Genomic DNA, 27,593 nt, shown 5'->3' on the forward strand with positions numbered 1-27,593 from the left:
AGCCTAAGAGTTTGAGGTTGCTGTGAGCTATGACACCACAGCATTCTACCCAGGACAACAGAGTTAGACTCTGTCTCAAAAAAAAAAAAAAAGAACATCTTTCCATGGCCCCCATAATCTTATTTTTAGTGACTATATTATATTCTACTCTTATATGAATATAATTTTTAAATCAATTTGCTGTCATCAGGCCCTTATATTTTAATTACTCAGCAATTAATACTATTGGCAAGGCATTTCATACAGATTTCTTTTAGCTATAATTTTATCCACAGATTCTTTGCCTTTTTGTCTCCCTACTTAGGTTTTGTGGATTTAAGTAAACACAGCAAAAAATAGTGCTATTTATTGCGCTCTTTATTTTTATGGTCACTGTCCATGCTTTTCAGACTAAAACTTTATGGACTGTTACCTTCTCAATTGATTTTTTTCCAGTCTGAGCTTTAATTATATGAAAAGTTTTATAAAAACACAAAAATGTCTTACTTCACAATATTTTATATTTAATGAATTCTTTGTATTGACAAGATTAAAATCACAAGAACATGGAAATGCCTTGGAAAAGAATGTAAAATCTTTGTGTTCTCAACAAAACCTTTGTCCAGAGGAAAGCAGAAGGCAGCGGAGAATGTTTAAGCCCAGACCACAGAGCAGGTTGTGGTGGGTTGACATCAGCCCGAGAGGCAATTGTTCTGTTTCAGCTTTGAGGCATAGGAGGAGGAAGGCGGAAAAAAAATTTTTTTTCCTATGATGAGAGTGTGTATAACTTCACGTTATTTTCTTTGAAAGGACTGTCTTGTCAAATGAACACAAACATGTTGGTAAAAAGTCATCTTATTCCGATAGCAAATATTAAAATGTTCCTTTATGCTCTTATTTCTTTCACTGGCACGTTATTATAAGTATACCTAGGACACCTCCCAGTAACTGATCTGAGTGCTGTAATATACAGTATGAATTTAAAAGGTTAGACCTGAAACCATGATCAAATTTTCATAATTTTTATTCCTGTCTCGCTCACCCATAAATGTGTTTGTCACCTGCTTTTTCCCCCCAACACTTTGGGGGAATATCCATTCGTTCTTTCCTTTTTAAACATTCTTCTCTTTGATACCCTGGGCCCTATGTTGTGACATTTAATAGGGCTAGACTTTGTAATAGGTGATCTCAGCATGTGGCAGGATCACCCATTCCAACTGTGCCAGGCATCCTGATCAAGGTCACGTTCCAGCTGATCAGACATCAACAGGCTGGTGTGAGGTCTGAGAAACCCAGTCAGTCTCGGGTGGAGGAGACTGAGAATCAACTTAAACCAATTTGGCCCTTCTAGAAACTATTAGATTCTTTTAGCCAACATCATACCTGCTGTGGTTTAGTGGAAGACAGAGTTTTGCATTTCTTCATTACCATGTGTCTGGGTGCATTGAGGGCAAGTCTCAGCCAGAATTCTGCCAAATATGCAGAGATGCATTGGGAAGGAAACCCAGAAAGTTCATACAACTTGTTCCTTTAAAGCTTGAAGCCCCTCTTTATGTGAGGCTCGGAGCCTCACATACTCCACCAGTTATCTCATCTCCTGTGCATGTAGAGAGAAGCAAGCTATAATATTTTGATGCTAGGATCAACCAGCTTTCTGTTTGAAAGGTGACAGGGTTCTCTCATAGTATCAGATGAGATCTAGACCTCAAGTGCAGTTCTTCAACTGGGAGAGGCTTTGCCAGGTTCTTTTGCTTCCTACAAGGGCACCCATGATCTTTTCAGCTGATCTGTACCTTGAACACTACTTAGTGTACCAATGAAAAATAATTTCCGGCACCTCTAAATGCTCGTGAACAAACTTGCTGTTAGAGTTTTAGATGGCAGTATCGGACGTAATTGTGTGGCCTACTCTGATGTATGGAGAGATTGGAGGAGTGCCCTGGGAAGAGGTTTTTGATTCAGAAAAAATGTTGCCACATCTAGGTAATAACAGTATAGACATGCATGCACACCTGATTTTGAAAGAGCTCATTATAGTTAGCCAAAGAGTGGGAATTAGATTAGAGGTACTTTGAGATGCAGATAGAATTTGTCATGAGTAAGTACACACGTGCACACATACACACTTGCGTATGATGGAACTGACTTTCCAGAAAGTCATTTCATCTGTTTATTACTTTGTCTCAGAAATTGATTGGTGGCCGTATTTCATGTATTGTGTACACACTTATCCACAGTGCAGTTCTGTGGCAAGTGACCTTTCTGTTGCGGCCAGGGAGCCCTTAGTTTCAGGACAGTGAGGTCTGCCTCTCTCCCAGGCATAGTCCTTTTTGGAGTATCAGCAAGGCTGTTAACCTTCTCTCACTGGTTCCCCACCACAGTTCATCAAATTCAGCCTCAGAGGGTTCCCTTCACAGGCTTTGCTGAAGGCATCCTTCTGAGTTCCCCTCTGGTTTGGTCTTTGCCCGCTTTTGCTTGATATTGCTGGGTGGTCTCAAACTTTAGGAGACAGAATTTTCCATGGTGGTTGACAGGTTAGATTCCAGAAAGAGCACTGAGATTCAACTCCAAGTCTCACCGTGTATGATCTGTATGACTTAAGATGAGTTATGTTGGTGGCCTTGGTTTCCTCATCTGTTCAGTGAGGTTAAGAACAGTACGATGTTGTGCCTGGCACATTTTAAGCCTTGACTTCTAATGAGGTTCACTCTGACGGCTTCCGTCACAGTTTGGTCCGTTGTCTCTTCTGCCATAAGCCAGTTTGTCTGGAGTGCGTCTCTGCCCTCTGTACCAGTCTGTTATAGCCAGTCTCTCTCAACTCCTACATCCTCAGTTTTCTTCCTTCCCCCAAACTACTGGCGGGCTTTAGGGATTTGCTTAAAATAATTTACTCCCCCGAGACACTCAACCAGTGAGCAGGATGAGAATGCTTTTCTCAAGGTGGAGTCATGTAATGAGGAAGTTTTTATTGTGTTCTACTTATGCCAAAGGAGCTAGCTGCAAATTCTCCCTTTCTTCTTTCCGTTCTTTATTTAAAAATATATTTTCCCCACTTGAAGACTACTGATTTTGTGTTGAGAGCCAGGAAGGAGGCCATCAGAGAGTGAGCATGAAACGCAGGGTGCCACCAAGAGTTTTGTTTGTTTTTCATCATTGGGAATTATTACTAAAACAAGTGGTTGTTTTTCATCAGGGCCTCTTTCTATGCTTTTCTCTTATGTTTCTCACCCACTGAGTCATCTTTAGGTGTATATATAGGACACGTCTTCTGCATACAGAGTCCTTTTATTAGCAGTGCCTCCCTTTGCAGTGAGCACTGATGTTAAGGTGATTTGGCTTTGAAGAGGAGGGTAATGGCCTCGTCCAGGTACGGTTGGCCTCTTCCTGCTAATATGTGCCGGATTGTCTAAGCATTTCATGTTTAAAAAAAAAAAAACAAGGTATAATAGAGAAGTTTTGTGTGTATTTTTTTCCTGCTCGAAAGCAAGAAATAGAGTGAAATTGATGCTAAATAAGGTATTTTCTGTTTTGAATACACTCGGGGATATATACATATATATGGCTGCTGTCAGCAGAATGTAAATCATCACATTTTTATCACTCAGTGCTAAAGTCCACCTGATATTTGGTACACAAAGAATTCATTTGTCAGGTGTTCTCCTCTCCATTCACACCCTACAGATGTCCCATACAAAATAATGTCATTTGTAGGGGGTTTCTCTGTGGGCACTCGGAGTTGAGGTGGATGCGAGTGCCACACTGGCATTGCTGTTCCAACTCACATGCACTGAAGGGGACAGTGGGGACCATCTCTGGACCGTCAGAGGACATCCTTCTCAGTGCACTCGTGGCTTAGGGTTTTCAGGTTTATGAGCCACAGGGGGCTGGCCCACTTTAGGGCACAGCATGAGCTGGCAGCCTCAGACCTGTGTGTTTGGTCTGCACGACATTTTAAAATAATTTGAGTCAGTTGCCAGCATTTAAATATCCAGAGATTACACCTGAAACAACTCCAGATTTCTGGCTTTTGTGAGAGAAGTGGAGCAACTGTGGGTTCGTGTTCCCAGTTGGCGGCTGTGGCCTAGAGCCAGGTTGGTGGGGCTATACCCTTAGCCGAGGCCTGGCCTGGGGGTTGCCATCCTCCTTTGGGCTAGTTTGCTCATTAACGTGACCTTCGGTCTGTGTGGACTTTGGAGTTTGCAACCCCTTGCTTTAACAAAAGAAAAACAGAACAGAATTGGTATTCAGAACTAAATATGTTGAGTGTGTCTCTTTGAGGGCTAACTTGCAGACAAAAGGTGATATATTTATCTCATTTTGGACTCTGTGTATAACTTCTGCAACATAGGAGTATGATTTCTGGAATATATAGTTATTAGGGAGCATACAAAGCATGACAGTTAAGTTGATGAACTTGCCTGGTGCACTTACGTACAGTGCTGTACAAACAACTCGGGAAGGCTTCACAGCTTTGCTTGCCAGGGTCTCCTGCTTGTGTTTCTGTTGACATGTGGTGATGTCTTACTGAGTGGTGTTCATTACTGTTGTATGTCTTTGTGTGCTGTTGTGAGAATGTCAGAACTTGAATTTGAGCGATGAACAAACATTAAAGTTCCTGTAAAACTAGGCAGAGTGGAAGTGGAACGAGGGACTTGTTAGTCCAAGTTTATGGGGATAAAGCCGTGAAGAAAACGACAGTGTACACATGGATTAAATGGTTTTTTTTTTTTTTTTTTGAGTGGAGAAAAAGTGTTACTGATGAGGAGAGGTGAGGGTGGCCAGTAGTGAGCAGAACAGGCAAAACATGGCAAAAATTCCTTGACTTGTGCATCAGAATCATTTGGCTGACTGTGAGAAGCACAGCCGACTAAGTGAACCTCGATAGAGAAACAGGAAAATCTTGGCTGACAACTCACGGTTCTTGCATCATGACAATGCACCAGCTCACACGGCACTGCCTGTGAAGGAGCTTTAGCCAATAAGTAAATAGCTGTATAGGAACACCTTCCCTACTCATCTGATCTGGCCCCTAATGACTTTTTCCCTAAATGTAAAGGAAATAGTGACAGACATTTTGATGATATTTAGGACATCAAAGGTAATACAATGATAGCTTTGATGGCCATTTCCAAAAAATGAAAAGAGTTCCAAAATTGCTTTGAAGGGTAGACTAGGCACTGGCATTGGCGCATAGCTTCCCAGGGGGAGTGCTTCAAAGGTGGCTATAGTGATATTCAGCAATGAGGTATGTAGGAGTTTTCTAGGATGAATTTGTGAATGTAATTGTAAGTGGATGTAAGCTGATATAAGTTAATGTGTATATAGGTGAGAGAAATAAATTTTAGGTGTAATTTCTGCTGCTTAGATTGTATCTTAGCATCTTCAAACGAGAGGGCCGCGTGGAGGTACCTAGTTGTAGTTCAGCCTTCTCATTTTACTGTTAAGAAAGGAAAGCCCAGAGAGCCAGTGCTTTGTTCAGGGCCGTGCAGCCAGTATGCTGTGGGGCTGGGGCAGGATCCCTGTGCTCTGTTGGTGACACCAGGCAGATGAAGTCTTTATTAATATGCAGTGTGGAATAGATGAAAGTGCTTTTAAAAGTGCATTCCTTGCTATTGTTCCCATAGGCTGAAGTTTTAGGGAAAATATTTAACTTTGTAAGGATTCCACAAGGACTCTTGAAAATTGCTGTGTATACCACTCTCAGGCCCTGACTTCCCTAACAGAATCCAGCCTGCTGTTACCTCCACCTTCCTGGGACTTTTCACAAGATGTTATGAGGAACTTATCAGGCAGTATGTCTACGTTGCACTAGTTATACAAGCTGCTTCTCCCAAACCTGCTCAACTTCCAGCATGCTTGATCTTGGTCCTTATTGACACGGGATGGAAATTGTCACACTGTATTCTGTTCCCTGTCCCTTTGTTGCCCATATTCTTGGTTTTCAGGTCATATCAGTTCTGTCACTAGAAACATCTGCTCAATCAGCCTTTCCTGTCTAGCTCTCCATTTCGGTGTTAGGAGAAGTCCCTGCCATCTCCCAGTATGATAGGACCGTAGCAGTAGCCTCTTCCCTATACGTCTTCATCCTAGCTTAACTTCACTTTCCGTCCTTTGTCATCTCTGTTGGTTTTCATCCCTGACTGCACATTAGTCACTTTGGGATTTTAAAACTTACTGAGATCTGGGCCCCATGCCCAGAAATGGATTTAATTCAGTGGGGGTAAGGGCTCTGGCATCAGCACTTTTATAGCTTTCCAGAGAAGTCCTCCCGTGTATCTCTGGAGCTGATGACCACTGCTGCACTTGTCAGCACGGTTAGTGTTCTCCAAAACACATATAGTGGGTCACTCCATAGCTTCAGCATCTCTGTTTTCTGAATTAAGCCCAAACTTCCAGTTTGGCTTGCAAGGCCTTCGTAATTGGATCCCAACCACTCCTCCAGCCTGCCCTCTGGCCACGGCTTTCCCAGTGCACTTCACATGCCAGTCACCAAGAACAGTTTGCCCCACTGGGAGCTCAGAGTGCTCTGCCCGAGTCTCCACCTCTGCAGGTGTGATTTGTCCCATCTGGCTCCCGCTTTCTGCTTTAGAAAAACAGAGTTCCTCATGCTTTAAGGATGTCACGTCCGATGGGAAGTCTTTTCTGCTGTATATTTAGCAGTTACCACACTGTGTTTAAGTATACCTATGTTCCGTACTGAACTCTCTTGCCCTTGTAAGCCTGAGCTGTCCAAACCTGTCTGATAGAACTTTCTGCAACAACGAAAATGTTCCGTCCCTACACCATCCAGTGTGAGAGCTGCTAGCCACGTGTGGCTCCTGCACACTGGATGTGTGACCAGTGCAAGTGAGGAACTGAATTTTTTCATTTTATTTAGTTTTAATTAATTTAAATTTAAATAGCCTCATAGGATTAGTGACTACATACTAGGACCCTGCCCCCTTGAGGGCAAGGGTCAAATTTGTTCATATTGTTATTCCACATGGCACAGAGTGGTGTTCACTAAACTTCGCTGAATGCCTGAATAACGGGTGTGGGAATTGTATCAGAAGTTGGTATTTATCTTCTCTGGCTTACACACCTCTGTATACATACACAAATAAAATTCTACCTATGAGTATGACATATCATCACTTTTGACATCATGTAGATGTTATTACCCCCATTCATAGATGAAGAAATCAAGGATCAGACTAGGCAAGTGATTCAGCAAAGTTATAATCCTGAAAAATAAGATTGAATTATGTCTGCCAGTTTCCTTTAATTCCATTGTAAGCAACAAACGTCTTCTGATGTTTTTAGTTCTGAACCGAACAGAAGAAATGAACCCCAGAGAGAATGTTCTATGGCCCTGTGCACTGTCTGGTCATTTCCTATTTCCACAAATCGGCTTTTACCCTTTGGTCCTTCCGTGACAGCGTTTCTTGAGTCTGGAGCTACTGCTGGCTGGCACCAGGTTTCTTGTCCTAACACCATTACCAAATCTGTTAAGGATTAGAGGTCATTGGTTTGACCCATGACAGCTCTTTTCTTTTACACTTGTTTTGAAGGCTGACTGTAAAGTTTGTTTTTCTGGAGGTGGGAGGCTTGATGTTATTATTAAAGCTGAAGTTAAGCAGACCACAGTCCAAGAGAGGGAATGGAATGAAAGTTCATCTAAGACCTTAAATGCAAAGTTGTCTTATAATCTGAAAGTGTTTTTTATTTATTTATTTAGTTTTTTTGGTGCAGAGTCTAAATTAGGACAGTATTAGTAGGGGGAAGGTAATTACATTTTTGGTGCGTAGTGAATCTCAATTCTTGTTTATAAGAAATCAACTTGATTAAATTCTGATAGCTTCCTCATTTATTCTATTTCCTTTGCACGGTACTATGAACAATAAGGTGATTTTACTTCAAGGGAACACAAGGTTTTTTGTTCAAATTACATCTCAAGTCACTCACATAAATATCAGCTGTGACCCATTTCTTCTATCTTCAGAGGTGTGAACAAACACTGTGCAGGCCCGATCTGCTTGGCCGCCCATTGCTGAACCATTGTAGTCGGGAGAGTCAATTTCAGAAAGGAACCAAAGAAGGAAAAATTGTTGTAGTTAACTTTGTTTACTAGAATTCATTAATTTTACTTGATTCACTCAAGATTTACTAAGTGCCTTTTACATACTGACCATACACCTCAATAGGTGATTTATTGATTTATTGATTAAATAAACCATTATAATAAAACAGAATCATTACTATGTTAGGAGAAGTGTACAAGTAGAACAGATAATGGCAGTATCAGTCTAAAGGCAGGTTAGGGAAGACTTCATGAAGGAAGCGGCATTTATGCCCCAGGTATTTGGGAATGGTGGGGCTTCTGTGGTGGTTCACATCTGCAGGGCCACTGAGAGATGAGGAAGTACAGGGTGGATACAGGCGTCTGTTGATGGTAGAATAGCAGTTACGGAGCCACAAAAGCCAGTGTTAACCACAGGCTGGGCACGGTGGCTCACACCTGTAATCCAACACTGTGGGAGGCTGAGGCAGGTGGATCCCCTGAGCTCAGGAGTTCCAGACGAGCCTGATCAAGAGCGAGACGCCATCTCCAAAAACTAGCTAGCATTATGACAGGCGCCTGTATTCCCAGCTACTCGGGAGACTGAGGTAGGAGGATCGCCTGAGCCCAAGAGTTTGAGGTTGCTGTCAGCTGTGACACCATGGTACTCTACCCAGGGCAATGGATTAAGACTATGTTTCTAAAATAAAAAAGACTAAGAAGAAAAGGGTGTGACCAGAAGACAATGGCTAGGCTCCATGCCTGTAGCTCAAGCAGCTAAGGCGCCAGATACATACACCAGAGCTGGCAGGTTCGAATCCAGCCCAGCCCTGACAAACAACAATGATGGCTGCAACCAAAAAATTGCCAGGCATTGTGGCTGGTGCCTGGGAGGCTGAGGCAAGAGAATCGCTTAAACCTAGGAGTTGGAGGTTGCTGTGAGCTGTGATGCCACAACACTCTACCCAGGGCGACAGCTTGAGGCTCTGTCTCAAAAATAAATAAATAAAAAACAAAGAATGTGTCCTAATGCCTGATATAGGTATATTAAAAAAAAAAGAAGAAGACAGTGGCTAACATTAAGAAGGGCCTTTTGAGTACTTTGGACATTTCACCTTTATTTGCTGGGCCGTAGGAAGCTAAGAATCTTTTCAACTGGGATGGAATGTGCACGTGGGAAGCATGTGACTTTAAGAATCCACATCAATTTTGAGATTCACTCCAATGTCAAAAATATTAAGATGTGAGCCAGGCATGGTGTCTCATGCCTGTAATCCTAGCATTTTGTAAAGTTAAGGTAGGAGGAACATTTGAGGCCAGGAGTTTGAGACCAGCCTGAGCAACACAGTGAGACCTCATCTCTACAAAAATTAAAAAAAAAAAAAATCCCCAAATTTAGCTGAGCCTGACAGTACATGCCCAGAGTCTTGGCTGCTTGGTTAGCTGACATGGGAAGATCTCTTGAGCACAGGAGTTAATTGCCACACTACTTCAATTTGGGCAACAGAGCAAGATTCTGTCGAGAGAGAGAGAGAGAGAGAGAGAGAGAGAGAGAGAGAGAGAGATGGGTAGCGCCTGTAGCTCAAAGGAGTAGGGCGCCGACCCCATATGCCAGAGGTGGTGGGTTCAAGCCTAGCCCTGGCCAAAAACTGCAAAAAAAAAAAGAGAGAGAGAGAGAGTAGAGAAATCAAAGTACAACAGATTAGATCATACATGACAGAAGTCTTTTAGAAGACTCACAAACAACAAAAATAACCTTTTTTGGGGGGGCAGTTTTTGGCCCAGGACTGGGCTTAAACCCACCACCTCCAGTATATGGGGTCAGCACCCTACTCCTTGAGCCACAGGTGCCACCCCAACAAAAATAACCCTTGTCATGGTGGTCTGGGAGTTTTTGGTAAAAAGTCAACCCCACACACCTCAAAAAGCTCTAAGGCCATTGTGGATATAAAAGCATACAATGGTCATTTGAAAGTGTATGTGTTTAATAGAGATTTTTACCAAATGTGATGGCAAAAAAATGTTGTAGTTAGCCAGGTGTGGTGGCAGGCGCCTATAGTCCCAGCTGTTTGGGAGGCTGAGGCAAGAGAATTGCTTGAGCCCAAGAGTTTGAGGTTGCTCTGAGCTGTAATGCTACAGCACTCTATAGAGGGTGACATAGTGAGACTCTGTCTTGAAAAAAAAAATGTTGTAGTGCCAAAGTAGTCAAGTGGTTTCCTAGAAAAGTCACTTAATGGCAGTCTCATCCACCTAGTACAACTATAGGGAATATAGTCTCTTTCAAATGTTTCTGCTCCCTTTTGGATACCATGTAATTTTATCCTTTTTGTAAATGTCCTCACCCCTAAATTTGTGTGTGTTTCCTAATGCTCTGCAGCCACGCTAATTTATGGCCTATTTTGGTATTCTATAAAGTGAAAACTGGGGAACTAATGTGGCTTCTCTTTGTTTTCCTCTGAAGAGGTTTTTACTACCAGGACCTTGCCATCTTCCACCTTAGTTTATCTCTAAGTTATCTTTAACTGGAACCATTCTGTCCATTAGCTCTGTTTTAATCACCTCTCAGAACGGTCAGATTTACAAGCAACACATGACAGAGAAAACACAAAAAATCAGCCAGCCTCTCCTGACATTCAGCAGCAGCCTAAGTCTAAATAGTGGGAAAGTTTATTTGCTTTTTCTGAGGATGTGCTAAGTGATTTTGCAGTTTGAGTGGTACGGCCTTCTAGCACTTAGGCCTGCATTTATTAAATAAATTTGTTCTCTAACTCAAGTGTTAAGTGTGTATTATGAAACCTCAAAGCCAATTCCAGTGATTGCAATGTGCAAATATTTTTTAAATTATGTAATTAAATAGGACTTGGCCCACAAGGTCCACCAAAGTAATTTATTAATTGAATGGTCTGATTTAATTGTATGTTATTTTCGTTTATTCAGGGAAGTACCCTCATCTCTTGCAGAGATAGGAGCTGCTTGTGTGCCTGGCACTAGAGGTACAGAGGTCCTCTTCAAGAAATCTGTAGCACTCAGTTAAATATTAACCAAGTAGAGGGGACTTGTGCCTTCTGTCCTCAAAACCTATTTCAAATGTCTGAGTTTGACGATCATAAAGGAAAAAGGGGGGAAAAAACTTGCTGGGTAGAGTTATTTATAATTGGCCCTGCTTATCATTACATTATTTTAAAGTGAATCACTTTTCTTAATTGTGGCAGTGTACAGCGTTATATAAAGTTTGTGCATAAAAAGAAAAGACCCTTTAATTCAGTGTTAGCTATGTCTAACTAAGGGTAAAGCCATGCCATATCTGTTTCCTTAAAATGTCATTTTAAAGGTATTGTGGTTTCAGAGCAGCAGCTGTGACTGAAAAGTATGTAAACTAAGCTGTTCTTGCTCATATCATTTTTATATTCTTATGTCAGACCAGAAGGCTGCTTTAAATTTATTTTTCATTGTGTATTAGTTCTAGAGCCCGTTTTTTTTTTTTTTTTCCCCCTTCCTTGGAAACATATGTTCTTTAGGACGTGTGATACTCAGGCATTTAAGAAAATAACAATTGTGAGTGTGTGGGGAGAGGTTCCAATAATAGTTTCTTATTTGAGTATTATAATGATTAATTAAAAAAATTAACCTTCCCAAAGTAGAATTTGGTGGCCTACCGACTGTATTTTAGGAAATGAAAGGATTCAGGCACACTGTATTAAGTCACGTGAAAGGCAGTAACTTTTAGAAGCCCAAATTGCTTTCCCAAAAGGAAAATATTTTTTGTTGCTATTAAATATAGCTTATATTGCTACTTTAGAACTTTTTTTTTCCAATGGGGCCATTTACTTAAATTCTTAGTTAATATTTCTATATAGAAACGTCTTTGTCTCCAGAGCCCGCCTTTGCGAATTCCCATTTAATATGTGGTCGTGGGTAAGTATTTATTCATACCATGTGGTATTCCACACCTGATCAGGTGACAGCATGGCGTCATGTCAGCCAGCAAAGTGTCGGAGTGACTTTTGAGTAATGGTGGCCTAGAAGGTACAGAGGTTGGAGGAAGCAATAATGGGAATTTGGTTTTTTCCTTTCTTACATGTTTTCACATGTACGATCCTTCAGCTCTACTGTGCAAATTTGGACCATTGGATAGAGAAATACTCCTTTTCCGAGAGGGTTGTAAAAGTGAAATAGAAAGTATGGGGTATTAGAATTGCCATGGTTAATATAATTTGATTACATGTGTTGGTAATTTCCCTCAAGAGCTCAGGATTTTATTTTGAGTGTTGTGTAACAAAGATATATTTCTTTCCAGCTTTTGGAAACAAAATTTAGCCCTACTAATCTGCCCTGAGAAGATTCCATTGATTTGCCTCATTACTGCAGGCCCATATCCGGGCAAGGGAAGTAACTGGGGGGCGGGGGAGGAGGGTCTCTTGTGGGTCTGCTAGTCTACTGTCCCAGCCCTCTCATTGCTTGCTAGACCCCCTGTGGGCCCCCAGTGGTGGCTTCCTCTAGGGCATAGCTGACCTGAGTGGTCCTGGGATCATAGCCCTGGAAAAGGATGTATCAGAGCATCTTGGGTGATTGTCAGAATAGCTAACAGGTCCAGCATAGGCAGTGGCCCTCTGGATGGCCCTAAACAGTAGGGCTTTGGGCTTCCCTCACTGTACTGTGCAGGGTCCTGGGAAGTTCAAGGTCGTGGTCGAAAGTGTCCTCACAGGCTTAGGACAAAGGCTATTTCCCAGCCAGTACACAAGTATTTCAGCATTTTAATGCCTTGTTCAGGCAACCACTGTGTAGCAGTTGAACAACATCCCTCATCCCTTACTAGTAAGGAGCTGGGGGTTTGGAGCTGGGAGGTAGCTTACCAGATTCGAGCTGAGGTACTTGTGGCTCTAGGAGCTGGACCACGCTCCCTGGCCTTCTGATGAAAAGTCTTCCCATTTCTTTTTGCTGCTTCTTAATGAAGGTGTAGAACTGCCTCCTTTTCACTTCAAACCAGAATTAATTTGAAAGAATTTTCTTAGGAGCAAAACTGAGAGGCATCGTTTGATGCCAGCAGCACAGAAGTGAATGGCTTTTCTAGATGAGAGTTAAGCTTGCTTCAGCTCTGGCAGCAGCCGGCACGGTCTGTGGGACTCTGTGACTCCGTCCATTCTCTGGCCTTTGCACTGTTTGAAGGATCTTACTCCAAAGTCTCCTCTTTACATAGTTGGTGATTCCAATAGCCATGTTCTCTAGCCATAGCTTTTCTGTGTTAGTTGGGAGTCAGAAGGTGGCATCCCTGCTTTCATCCCCACCACCTGGGTGGCCATGGGCACACAATGAATCCACTCCCCCCAGGAGGGAGTGGCCTGCCTGGATCCCTCAAAGCTACCTTTCAGCTCTGAAATGTTTTCTGTTCTTTCTCATCCAAGATTTTCCTCTTCTGTGCCTTATTCCTTCCACTTGAAAGTCTGGATTACACAACTGATGCAGAAGAAATTTGAATTTTGGTCATGGAAGACACAAGAGAACTCCTCAGTTGATCCCAACTCTGTTGATAGGGGTCATCTTTATATGTTGTCATTTGCAAAACTTGGTCAAGGAATTTGATTAGATGAACCTGCCCCTTCCTATTATGAATGGAGTTTATGCTTTTATTATTATTATTATTTCTGTCTCTGAAAACACTCCGTGGTATGACTAGGAGGTGGTTCTATGCCTTTTCCCCACACTAGTGAAGAAGAATGTGAAAGGTTATATGGTGTGGAAAGTGCCTTAGCAATTAAATAAAAGGCTGGTTCATATAAAGAGACTTGTTTCTATATGGAAAATATGAGCCCCCCCCCCTTTTTACATGGACCAGGTGTGGATTAGTGCACTGAACCTTTTACCCAGCCGTATTCCTGCTTGTAATTCTTTTGAGGCATAGTTCAGCCAAGTCAAAGAAACATGGTATTAAAGGTGAGCTGAAAGGCATTTAAAAAATAAACAGACTGTTTAAGATCCTAAATCAGTAACAGAATCTATATGCACAGACTTGAGAAGTACAAGAAAATGTGTTTCAATACCTTTGGGTTCCAGGCCGGATTCTCCTCCAGCTTTCTTTGAAGATTTTCCCAAAGTCCTTTTTGGTCACTGGCAGTACAACCAGCCAATGCTCACCTTCAATTTTAGCTCTTTCATAACTAATGACTTGCTTCCACTGAGGTAGGTGAGATCCCAGTCTTAAACCTACAGTTCTCTAGCTAATATTAAGGGGAAAAGAATAAGCACTTTGATTTTTATTTTAGCACTGTTTTCTTTAGAAGTTTAAAATCTGATATATAGTCTCTCTTTTTTTAAGCCTGTAGCCTGGCAGATAGCCAGACATTATGAATAACTTGTAGAGTGGCAGAAATGAAGTTTAGGAAGTTTTAGATATATGTTATATTATCCTGGGTCTTAACAGCAGCCATCATTTCTTTTACCATTCACTTTGTGCCAGGCGCTATTCTAAGTACTTTATTGTGTCAAATGCATTTATTCCTCAAAAGCATATCATACACTATAATTCAGCCCATTTTATGGATGAGCACACTGAGGTACCAAGGGCTTAAATAACTTCCCAAAGCCAGTAAGCAGCACAGCTGAGTTCGAACTTGGGCACTTGAATCTATGCATGTCAGTTCTGAATCTTAGTTTTAAGTTAAATAGCCCAAAGACACATTAAGAAATTGAGTTATTTGTCCTGTATGTTCTTAGTTTTACCTTTTTTTTTAAAATTCTTCAACATTCAAAATTTTACTGTTTTTCTTGTTTTCAGGTAATAAAGATGTATTAGTCATTTGCAGCTGTTTGTACTACTTTTCTCAGAATTATTTTATTTTATTATTATTATTTTTTTGAGACAATCTGACCCTTAGTAGAGTGTCGTGGTGTCATAGCTCATAGCAACCTCAAACTCTTGGGCTCAAGCGATTCTCTTGCCTCAGCCTTCTGAGTAGTTGGCACTGCAGCCGCCCACCACAGCACCACTCACCTCAGCCTCTCAGAGTGCTGGGATTATAGGTGTGAGCTACTGCTCCTGGCCTTCAGAATTATTTTAAACTTTCATTGTGATTGTGGAACTATGACAAGATATTGTCCCATTTTTAAAGGAATGTCAAATATGAGAAGCAAAGGAAGAGAGGCATTTTAGGGGTGCATCTTCTTAGCCTACCTTTTATGGGGGAGCTGGGATCCCAAATTCTTCCTAGTAAACGCAGTATTCTTTTCAGAAACTTACACTTAGCATGAAAAAATTACCCCTACCCCAACCCCTGCTTCCATACATGACAAAAAAGGGGGTGAGTTCAGCAAAAGCTTCATCTTTCACACTTCCAAGTAGCTTTGTTTCACTGAAGACTGTGTGTGGAGCTTGTCAAGTCTGCCTGGTTCAGCCATTCTTGTTTTAGGAGTGTTAACTTTCCGTATCGGGGTCGGGGCAGGTCAAATGTGGACAGCCAGGACAGGTTTCCATCAGGCATCCTTCCGCCTTCATCCCGTTCTTGAGGAGCTTCCTAGTTAGAAGGAGTCCCAGGTCTCTCACATGGTCATTAACACAGCACCCCTGAGTACCGGCATCTTTCTAGCTAAGGAGCTAAGAGGGTGGGTCCCAGCCTGGTTCTAAATTATGCCAGTGTTTCTAAATGTGTTTCTCGTGAACTCTAGAGAGGTGGTGAGCTTTGGGGAATCCTAGCCTTGGGTCAGAGTTGGGTTTAGAAGGGAGCTGGGCTCTGCGTGTCAGGGAAGTCAGGGAAAGGAAACGGGATGAAGAGGTGCCAGGAAAAGTTGCCTCATCATGTGGCGTTTCTGTGGTGGCCAAAAGGTAAGTTTCTGCTTTCAGGTCACTTACAGGCACTGTGGGCACATAACTGCCAACTTTGTCAGGTTAAGGACTCATAAAGTAGGGATGTGGGTAATGGTAGGAGACTGGGTCATTGGGGAGGAGGGATTGTTGGAGGTCTCTCCAGCTACACTGACGTGGGTTCATTGTTCAGTGTCAGAAGGCCCATAATAAAATCTAGCTACAGAGCCACTCGTGGCCTTCTCTGCACACGTGACAGTGTGAGCCATTGTACATACACATGGGAACAGAGGCGCTGGAATAAGGCCCAAGATTGTTTTAGTTAGGTTGACAAACTAGTTAGTGTTACTCATTCATTTATTCTTTGTTTATTGAACACCTAACATGTTTAGCTGCTGTTTGGTACTGAGATATAGCCAGCAGGTGATGTCCCTGTCTTCATGGAGTTTATATTCTAATATTTTGTCCCAAACTGAAAATGTACACAGGCAAAACTAGGAAGACTTGTCTTAAACACAGCTGGGCTGTTGCCTAAACATGCCCAGAAAAACCTAACAGAATCAGTTTAGCTGCAGACTGGAGCTGCCGAGAGCCAGATGTGGCCCTGGGAAGAATATCTTTGCAAGCTTGTCATCTGGTTCCAGCTGTGCTAACCTAGGCCTGGTAGGCAGCCACGAGTTGTGTCTGCCAACTGGTGGCCAGACACTGGCGCAGCCTTAAACAATTAGCAGAAGCCCTCGCCCGGTGGCTGGATTCACTGTGTGTGTCCTGCAGCTGACCGCTACTGTCCAAACCAAGGGACACCCTGGGCAGAAACATCCAGAAATTAGCCCCTTGAAAAACCAGGCAAAGTTTTTTTTATCTCTTAATGTGGAGAGGGATGCAGGAATGGTGGTGGAAAACCAGTGTCGGTGAAAGAACAGCAGCAAGCCAGATGTACCCCCGTGCCTTACAGGGCTTGATCCTAGCTGAGAACTCTTGCCAGATAGAGAACGCCTGCCTTCCGGGTCCCCCTGCAGGAAAGCAGGGAATAGACTTTGACTGTGAGCTCTCTTTTTCCTCAGTTATGATTGTTTTTATTGTCCCTTGATGAGAAGACTTGATGATGATTTACTGATTTTTACCCAAACAGAGGTTTCCGTTAAAAGTATTCATTCCCACCTTTTGAAAACAGTTGGATCCCTGCAAATATGTTGTAACTTTGAAATATTTATCATCTCTGCAAAAACAAGTATAGAAGTAAATAGAATGCTCCATCCTACCCACATGGAGAAGATATTTAGAAACTGTGGAGTTTGGGTTTAATGTACCAGGCAGGTTCTACTAGCACACAGGAAAGTAACGGATTTTGATTGTCTGTTGTTCATTAAGTTCCTGATAACACAGCAGTTGCTCAGCTAATGTCTGTAGACTGAGCTGAATAAGGAAAAATTCGAGTGGACACGATGACTTGTAAGAGAGGCAACTAAAAATTAGTGTAGTTATTTCAAATAATAAATGAGGGAAACAGCCCACAATTTAGCACCAAAAAAAGTAAAGCTTTTAATTGAAATTGAAATTTCTTTTTTCATATGTCTGCATCTAAGTCTGGATATAAGAGAAAGCAGGAGGTGCCAGAGATTAAGGTTTTTGAAGGGGGCTTCTCTTGAGACTGCACATAGATGTCCACATGAGAACATCCTTGTCACAGCAGGGTCCTTAGTGGTTTTTCAAAGACGTCCCACTGTGAATAGATAACCCCGGCAGCCAGATCATTGAAGTGGGGGAAATCTGAAAGATAACTACTTTATGTGTAAAAATCAACTTTTGTATTCTGCCTGCATTGTGTAAATTTGCTGTGTAGGAACCATAAGTGGAGCCATTTGGTTTTGTGGCATTGGTGTGGGCTGGCTAAGGGGGTGGGGGATAAAGTTGGGGCACTGATACTGTATGAGGAGAGCCAGATGGTTGTATTACACATCTTTTGTGTTCTTGTTTGCTTCTTAAAGCAGTTGCAGAATTTTGCCCTTGGCGATATTTTCCTCGTGCCTGTGTGTTCTGCTACGAATTTACTTTTGTCAGAGTACTTTGAAAGAAAAGCCTTGCTTGGGGAAAAAAAAATTTAATTTTTTTTCCTTACGTTATAAACTTGTGAAGTCAACAGTGTGTTCATAAAAATATTTTTTAAATGTTAAGTATGTTAGTAAACAGTGGGAGGATCAGCTTTTTCTTTTCCCTTATAGCACAGTGATTCCAATCGCAATTTATGTCAATTCGGGGAGTGATTTTTGCAAAATTATGAATGTGGAATCGACAGCGGATGAATGGATGGAGATAGATAGATAAGTAGACCTGGCAGATGAAAGAAACAGATATATTGTTGTTCCACTAGTAATGAGGCCTGATTAGAGATTTAACTTTTTCCATTACTTATAGCAAGTTCTCAGGTTCTCTTTGCCTCTCATGTTTTATCATCAACCCTTTCCTGGGTTAGGGTAGGAAGGTGGGGTTTGCCTGGGTTTTTGGTTGGCATTTATTAGGACTGTTATCATGCCACCATTGAAATTTATATCTATTTTCTACCAGAAGAAAATTCTATTTTCCAATTATCAGTGGCAAGGGATATTTAAGATGTTCTAACTACATACAAAGGATGACATTTTATCACTGAATGCTTTTTAATAAGGAATCTCTTTGGAGTTATTTTTCCCTCCATCAAGATGGAATGCTTCAGAATAATGTAATGTCCTTTTTACAGTTCCAGTTCATCTTTTTTTTTCCTTTGTTCAAATGAGAGAAGAGCAAATATGTAGTATCTTTGGGCGATGGTTTATTCTGTTGTGTACAGATTTCCAGTTTTAGTTGGAACCTGCAGTCCCTGATGAGAAAACAGGAAACTTACAGTCCTAACCTTATTGAAATCTCTGCCGGGTTTAGTCACAAGTCTGAGGCGACTCTTTCCAATAATGAAGCCATTGTACGCATCATATCTGATCAGTTCTCGAAATGTTTTAGTAAGTCTATCTTACAACATTATAAGAAGATAATCAGCAGCCTTAGAAGGTCCCCATCTGGACTGTAGAGTTCTTTTACTGAAAGATGTTTTGCCTTTTTGAGATAGCTCTCGCGTTTCATCATCTGTTCCGCCGAGATGAAGTGCATATGAAAAGTCAGTGACTCTGAATCCATCTGTTGTTATTATTTTCCACTGATAATTGGCTTGAACAATGAAATGTCTGTGTCTGCAGCCTTTGAAACTGTACACCCTGTTTATTTTCTGGAGGTCTCACTGCAACTAGGCTCCCCCCCATCCTTCCCCCTTCATTTTCTCTCAAGCTTACAGAGAGTGGCGCTTGTGTGAGGATGACATCTTTGACTCTGTGCATCAGTATGTGTCACTCAGCATCTAAAGCTTGCGTACAGATTTTTGTCACAGTCCCTATATTTGTACTGTTTGCTCCTGAATCCAACACTCTTTCAGCAAGGAGCTTAGCTGGGCCACAATGCATGGATCCCTTACCTGGATTGTCGTCTTTATTTCACTGTCCTCATTAAAATATTAATTTAGAGTACAGTATCTAATACCTATGGAATTAGATACTACCTATAATTGTATAATATATTCAGTTGCATCCAGGTTTGCACGATGCAGGGCATTAATATTGGATTCCACTAACAGCACTTCCATTAGCTTGCTCAACCAGTATGAGATATAGATGAGCTGGGAAGCATAACTACCCGCCAGAACTGCCAAAACAGTCATTAGAAGCTCCATTGGGATGGACAAAGGCTTTTTCACTGTGATATACTGATTAAATTGTGTTCTATGGTTTATTTGCATCAAGGTTAGATCCCTATCAGCTTGGAAGCGAGTTATCTAACACCTCATTTGGAAGGTCATTTCAAGGCAAAATAGTGAAGGATCCACATCTTTAGTTTCTGTGGGCGCCCCTTTTAGAGAAACCTGTGTTTTATGGGGGGAGGGACTCTGGGAGTCTGTTTTATTTCTCTTTTCTCCATGTTATGCTATCATATGTGTTTGAAATGAGTTTTCTGTAAAAAGTTTTTTTTTTACACTTTTCAGTAATGATCTTTTACTTTTGCAGCAGGAAGATTTGACCAGAAAACAGTGTGGTATTAATAAAATAAAACTTGCTTTTGACATAGAAAGCGCCTTGTTTCCCTTGATTAGGATAATCGTGACACATTCTCAAAGGCTGTGAAGGATCTGTGACCTGCCCTCTCATGTCCAAATGCAATAATAATATAGACACTTCCTATATACATAGAACAGCAGTGCTGGGTTTGCCCCCAAAGTACTGTGTGGCATTAGTAATTAGAAGATGAACATAATCTTATTTATGTTTCAGTCGAAATCATTTAATACTGCAAAAGTTATTAAAAAATAATTAAGTTACTAAGACCAACATGTGGCTGGAACATAGACTAAGAGGTCAGTGTGAGTTGACTCCATAAGCTGGGAAGAGGCAGTCGTGAATTCCTGACGTCGGCATGTTTTTCCTCATGCTTAAATTCTTAGGTTCTAAAGACAGATTATGTGGAGGTATGACATATTTTCTGCACAAATGGAGAAAATTGTTGACTGTAATTATGTTATTTAATTGAAATTATAAGTGGTTGGGGCCACTCAGTTAAAAGCATCCTTTCTAATATAGGGGCAATGTTTTTAAATGAGTGGTCATGGATTGATGACATTCGAAGGCAGGCATTTGGGATATGTTTTTGGAAAACTCAAATTATTTTAATTGATTAGTGAACTAAAGAGGGTGGTTAAATAGCACATCGGGGGTTTGTTCTCTTTAATTAGCTATCATGAGTTTGACGTGTGAGTATATGTGCACACATGTATCCACATACGTGTTTGTAATGTGTACCTTTCACTGTGTATGTATACAAAATAGATCTTTCTGTAGGTGCAGACTCCCAAGGGTGGTTTATAATGTGACAAAGTAGAGAAACAAGAAGTATATCTCTGATCTATTAAATTGTGACTAAATGTGACAGGATTGTTTTAAACTCTCATTGATACTAGAGATTTAAATGCAGCCCACAGCAAAACTGTAAAGATGTATATATACCAGGTTCTTTCTGGTAGCTGGGGATACAACTATAATACAACACCACCACCACCCCTAACATCCCTCTTCCTCCACGAGTGAGTTCTTAATCACTAATGAATGCAATTCATTTTAATTGTTATTATAGCAACATAACATTTAACTGTCTCCTGTTTAGTCCTGTCCCCTGGAACAGGAGGTGTCTCCTGTCAGAGAGAGGACAGGTAGAAGGCACAGCGGGCGTCTGATTGAGCCAGTTATTCATTTGCTGAGTGTTTGTGTTTATGCAAAGGGGCCTCTTCCTGCATATTTAATCTAGAGTAAGGCAGTGGCTTTTGTTGTGTTTAGCCCACATACCTTCAGTCCTTCCTCACGCTGCCGCCAGCCTGGGCGCCCCGAGAGCCCGCAGGCTTCCCTAGCGCCTGTAGTTTCTCCCTCACAAACTCTCAACTTTCTTCCGTTGTGTGAAAATCGCTTCTCTCACCCCAAAGCTTTGCCTTCTCACCATGACCGGGTAAGTGTGTGTAAGCCAAGGCTGATACTTTTGTTTCATTTTACTAATGTTGAGAGGGCACTTTGCTGCCCTTCTGGGAGCCTCCCGAAGCCCTTCAGGGTTCCTGGGCCGTTTGTCAGTTTCTAGCCCCGTTAAAATACACAAGTACAGGTGTCTCTTCGGAAATGTGGCTGAATTTTGGACTGACAGAGAGAGGCTCTTCGGGACTGGAGGGAATTAAAAAGAAAAGAGAGAGAGAGAGAGCAGCTTTATTATTCTTTGTCCTAACAAATCCTGTTTTGTAACTATCCTGCAGATAATGCTGCCATTGTTTGCCTTCAAACAGTGTGCAAGAGGGAACTGTAAGACCGCAGAGAAACTCTGCTGTGTATTGTCTACACCCGGACCAGGGTCCTCCCCGAAGGTCTGCGTCGGAATAGGAAGGGTTTTCTTGTGTGGAAATCGAGTCGTCTCTTCATTGATATTAATAGCACACTGGAGATGTTGGCCATGATGCTCAGAGAGGCGGTCGGGAGGGGAGGAAATCTGATCTTGCTGGGGGGAAAATGACAGCCTCTTGGCCCCACGGTGGAGGAGAGACATCATCCAGGCTCAGTGTGCATAATGGCATCCTGGCTTAACTGTTTGCTCTAGGAATTTTAATCTTGAGCTGTTTGTTTTACTATCTGGGGTCTTGCTATTTTTTGTTCCTGCACTGTCTTTAGAAAGCACCATATTCAGGGGCTAATCCAGTCTTCTTTAAAAGGGAATTTTAAAAAAAGACTCAGAGAAATTTATGTACTACACACGTAGATCATTCTGGGGTATGATCAGGGTATTCTACTTCTTTTTGAGGGTGGAATGTTATTTCACAAATGAGTTGCCGCAATTAACAAGAGTGAACCACACACGGAAGAAATGTCCTATGTAAAGATATTGCAGGGTGTAGGAATTGTGTCCACGATCTAAAAGAAGGCGTTTGCAGTACCAGTTAACTGTTGCTTCTGTTTGAGTAACTCTTTTCAACAGAAGAGTGTGCTGTTCCCCCGCAGGTTGGAAATTGTGAGACTTTTAAATAAAAATTCATCAACCTTATTAAAATATGTGGGGACTTGGGTCTTCTTGGGTACAGATCAGTCTAGAGACTTAGAAGCATTTATTAACAGTGAGGCTGCTGAAGGTTTTTAATAATAAAATTACAAATAGTCTATCTAATTGTAAGTATATGACTTTCATACTTGGTTTTTAAGGGGAAAAATACTTTTTTTTTATGAGGCAAAGTAACTCCGTCAGAGCACCTTCTGTGATTAGCGCTATTGTATTCTTAAATTTTGATTGATAGAGATAATAGTTTTCACTTAAAAATACAGACAGGTACTTTAACTTTCCATGACAATAGCTATTTGCATTTCTTTTATCTTTTTGTTTAACATTTGTGGGGGTTGGGATGGATTTGATTATTAACTCTTATTGCACACTAAAGGGGAATGTAAAACAAAGGCTTTGTTAGGGCTTCAAAGGGAAAACAGCAAATATTGTTTTTAGGTTTCAACATTTAAAGGCTGTTAAAGGATACCGATAAAATATTTTCACATGACCATGACCAGGGTTTTACTTTTCTGTAAGGTAAGAGAGAGTCATTTATTTTCCCCCCCAGAGGAGATGGGTCGATGTGGATGGAGTTAGTAGGGGACTGGCAGCCTGAAGAACTTTCAGGGGCAAACATCAGCTGGGGTTGCCTAGACCAGGGAGCCTATTTTATTTATAGTATTTTAGGTTTTTGCCTTCTAGAATAGACCCCCAGATTAAGGTTCTATGATTTGAGGAGAGTCCCCAAGGATGAGGAGAAAAGAAGTAAAACGTTACTTGCCGGGATAGAAGAATTGGGGAAATGATAGCACATCCAAAGTAGCACATTTCTGCGGTTGGGACTGGTGAAGAGCAGACAGTATTGGAGAAGCAGTCAGGCTGAGTCGTGTCCAGGGCGGCCTCTGCTTTCAGAGACCTGGACATACAGCAGTTTCTTCTTTCTTTTCTTTCCTGTTTCCTTCCTTCCTTCCTTCTCTCTCCTTCTTTTCTCCCGTTTTGTGCTCTTTTCCTTCTGTCTTCCCCTTTTTCTTTTCTTCCTTTTTTTCTTTCTTTCCTTCTCTCCCCCCTTTCCCTTTCTGCAAGCATGAAGTTATAAAGACGTAGAAAAAACTTTGGGGTTGATTTCTGTGTGGATTGTCTTAAGTATAGAAAATAAAGTGATCCCTGTGTTACTACTCTTTCAACTAGTCACCTAGGTGTTGATGTCCCTGGGTTTTCTAAGAAATCAGGGAAAAACAAGACATGAAAGCCCTCGCAGGATAAGGCTCCCTGCTTAAAGAGGCAGCCGTCTCTTGGACGTGAGCCCATTTGGACGTGTTTCTGGAGATGAAGTGAAGGCTATTTGATTGGAGAAGTTGGAGGCATGGGAAGTTTAAACTGTGTTCCTTCCTGCACAGCGAGGGTTGGGAGGGGTCCTTGTAGTCAGAGACTGATAAACGGCCCCCTTCATTGTGACCCACAGGCTCACTTTCCTCCCCTTTGCAACTGTAGTAAGATTTTGGCACACAGTAGGTTCTCAGCCAGCATGGGTCAGCCTAAGGGTTGCAGTGAAAGCTGTTGGCCATCCTTCAGAGTCTCTTTTGCATAACTGAAATATAATGCAGAAATCCTGATGCAGATCATTTATTTTATCTGCCAAGAAAGAAAAGGAGGAAGTGATTTAAACGGAAAAAATAGAACCGATATTGTTCATTTTCTGTCTTGTAAAATGAGATCACACCGCCACACTTACCTGCAACTCAGTTCCAAGGAGGACATCCCAGTTGGCACTATGTCTTGTATGTCACATAAATTAATTTAAGGGCAAAATATACCCACAGAAAGTGTAACACCGAAACATTACTAATAATGTGAGGGTTCTGTGGAGTAAAATTCCTGACTTGTGGGAGAGAGGTTACGGAGGTAGAGGAAGAGCTTTAAGGCACATTATGTTTCTGACCCGAGAGGTGGAAGCTGAAATTTGGTGTCTTGGTCATGGTTTTTGTGGTCACCGCATCACTTCAGGTAAATGATATTGTTGCAATCAATAGTGAAGAGGCCACGGAATAATTCTAGTGTTCACAAGGTCTTAACTGTGGATGACAAAAAGGAAAATAATTTGTTTACTGCACTCTTGGCTCACTTTTAAAACCTAAAAAACCAATAGGAAAGAGAGAATATGAAAAAGAAATGCAATTTGTATGGAGATAGCATTTTTTAAAAGAAGACCAAGTATGGGCAGGAGGGGAATATATTTCTTTTATCTTTTTTTTTTTTTTTTTTTTAAAGCTTTATATAATCATTTACTTTTAGTTTGGCACTCACGCTGCCAGTAAACACACAGGTGTAAATGATACATTTGATAAGTCAAAGGATTGTTTAAAAAATAGCAAATGTAGCTCTAGAAATGGAAGTTTTATGCTTTGGGTAAGAGTGAAATGCAGATTTTTCTTCTAGTTGATTTCTGATTCTTCTAAGCTCGTAATGATGCAGGCTAGGGCCCTGGTACTACCCCCTAATTTTCTTGTCTTTTATATTGGCACATTTCATTTAATCTAGCATGATGGCAAACAGCTGTTGAACTATTAATCTCTTCTCAGCAAAACTAGAAAAATATCTTTTAGATTCCTTTGCTAACGTATACTTTTTCCTAAGAAGTAAAATCAACAGAAATAAATTAACGAGTGGTCAAATGTGCAAGCGCATTAAAATGTATACAACTTTAAAATGGATGAACGTATAGATTGGATCCCACTACCGACTTTTTATGTGTAAGTGAAAATTAAACGTAGCCAATTTTGTATTGCTTTAGTATTTGTAACTTGAGGGTTGAAGGTGTAATTTTGTTATTAATATTGCTCCTGCACCCATGGCAGCAAAATCACCTATGTAAAATCTGAGGGTGAACCAGCTTCTCTCTTTGCTCTGTGCTTACTTACGTACTGTATAAATAGGTGAGTGGAGAAACAGCCCGGTGCCCACCTGAATATGTTCTGCAGGTTTGAATGCAGCACCAGAGATAACTTTATTCAAAGTAGGCATTTTCAGCAGTTTAAAAAAATTAAATTTTAATGAGGTCCAGTTGTTTGCCAGGCCTATACGGTAGCAAATCTCATCTGCATTGCAAAGTCTAATACTATAGGTCTGACTGCCAAACATGCAAAAATAGATGCTGCTCAATAGATAAACATATAAATTAGTTTAGAATGTATGTATTAGAGAATATCTCAAGTAAAAAAGAGGGAGAAAAGAGCATTCTTGCTTTGAATTGAGTAGGGTCTGCCAAAGTTCACTCGCTCTCCACGTGAGATTTGATGAGTGATGGAGGTAGAAATTTCTGGTGCTTGAGATGTGGCTGTGCTTTGTATCCACTGAGCTCTTATATGAGTGGAGTGGGGCTGCTTTGCTCATCTCTGCTTTACCGTGAGGACCTGACCGTCCTTGCTCTGTTTTCCTTTCTTACCACTGCTTGCCCTGAAACAGAGTTCTCACCACCAGAGAAACCAATCCTAGGGACATACATCAGCAGTAAAGCACACGATTTTCATTTTCAATTTGAATTGTTTTGTGTAAAAACAAAAAGCTTTTGGGCAGGCTGCAAAATAGTAATTTTAAGTCCCAGAGCTAGGGTTTTCCCCCACCCAAATGGTGAACATTTATGGTGAAAACCTCCAATTTCCTCTTACAGTAAACATGAAAATTATGATTTCACTCAGAGCCTGCATCTTTTTTCCAATCTTAATGGCAAGAATCTGCATACACTTGCTTGTGGAAATGTCATAAATTGGCCTCAGATCAATTCTTCAAAGACAGTATACACCAAAGTGCCACTTCCAAAATTTTAGCCCTAGTGAAGGAAGATTTTCACTCAGTGATGTTTGCCTTCTACCTACGGGGCCGACAACAGGGGCGTAAGCAGGGATCTAGTCGTATAAAATCAAAACCACTTCATGACATATTGTTCTGAAGAGTGAGCAAAAGGATATTAACATTTTAATAAAATGTTGATACGATTTCATCATCTTAAAAAAATTATCTGAGCATTTGGTCAATGGATGTGGAATGAATCCTGTACCCTCTTGGTAATTTGATCTAAATTAATAAACAAATGTTTTTCTTTTCACTTGTGCCATATGTTGATCCCAGTTACATGGGCAGAAAGAGGCAGCTTGTGATGTTTCTTAAAGGATTACACAGTGTTTTGCATCCGGGCATGTGCAGATGCTGGAGTTGATGTGGGAGAAAATGTGTTCTGGGGCTTCTTTGTGTTTTAGGAAGCTTGATTTCAATTGTTTATTTCATCTGACATGAACCATTTTTATTTAACTTACTAGATCTGGTAGATATATGCTAAGTGAAAAACATTCTGTGAACAGCTTTCACCAGCAATTAACCCTCCACGCCTCCCCAACTGAAAATGGTGGTGCTTTTATTCATTTTGAAAGGTCTAAAGTAGCAGAAAGCATCTTGTCTACAAGAACCAACTCTCTTCCGAAGGGGGGGTAAATAAGCCTCTGCTTTAATGAAATAAGAGATGTTGTGGGTATTAACCAAACAGAGACACGTTCAAGTAACAGTCTGGTTTCCAAAAACAAAGGGCTGTGAGTCACGTATTATTCCACATGAAAATGAATTGATAGACAACAGGAGGAGAAAAAGTTCAGACACACAATTTGAAATGTTTCACCTGGACTTTTTCCACCCAAGTTGATTTTGTCGTCTTGAAGAACTTAGAGGCATGTGGTCCAGGTAAGTGGAGATGTTGGGACTTGTTTTTATTAACTCTGAAATAAGTATTTGCCATTAAATATAACTGAGTTCCTTTGTTGTTTTGCTTGTGTCTTATCCCAGGCAGAGGTGGTTGCAACTTCTCTGTGGCATTCATATTTTGATGTTCTCTTTTGTTTTCAGGGTAAGACGTGACCTTTTGAGGTGACTATAACTGAAGATTGCTTTACAGAAGCCAAAAAAGGTAAATGCAAATGGGATCAGTAGAATTATATCTAGGGCTGTATCTGTTGCCTTCTAGGCATTTTAATTCTGTTAATTTTGACACGAACTTGTCAAATATATATGTATCTATTTGTGAGTCAGTATTATGTTGTATATTTTTGGAGGTCCTAAAAGAATTGATTGCTCTTAAAGGGTTCACAGATTCCCCCC

At 41.1% G+C, this 27,593-nt stretch overlaps 1 protein-coding gene and 1 long non-coding RNA gene across 6 annotated transcripts in view; one reads left to right on the forward strand and one right to left on the reverse strand.

Annotated features, from left to right (window-relative positions):
• The window catches only part of FOXP1 (forkhead box P1), a 610,533-nt gene that overhangs the window by 245,763 nt on the left and 337,177 nt on the right, over positions 1-27,593 (forward strand). For 4 of the 5 annotated variants that reach the window (XM_023510637.1, XM_012802528.2, XM_012802529.2 and 1 more), the window contains exon 5: positions 27,342-27,402. The gene's annotated coding sequence lies outside the window, so the exon portion shown is untranslated. Of the gene's footprint in view, positions 1-27,289; positions 27,403-27,593 lie in introns of those variants that run through there. The other variant, XM_023510632.1, reaches the window with a different exon arrangement.
• On the reverse strand, positions 21,406-24,528 carry LOC111723725. Its single transcript, XR_002772212.1, has 2 exons — positions 24,391-24,528; positions 21,406-21,589 (listed from the first exon to the last, which is right to left on the reverse strand). It is a non-coding gene; the product is annotated as an uncharacterized LOC111723725 (long non-coding RNA).

The sequence above is a fragment of the Otolemur garnettii genome, unplaced genomic scaffold (assembly GCF_000181295.1).
Source record: "Otolemur garnettii isolate 467f Iridium unplaced genomic scaffold, OtoGar3 scaffold00015, whole genome shotgun sequence".
In the NCBI taxonomy this organism is placed as follows: Eukaryota; Metazoa; Chordata; class Mammalia; order Primates; family Galagidae; genus Otolemur; species Otolemur garnettii.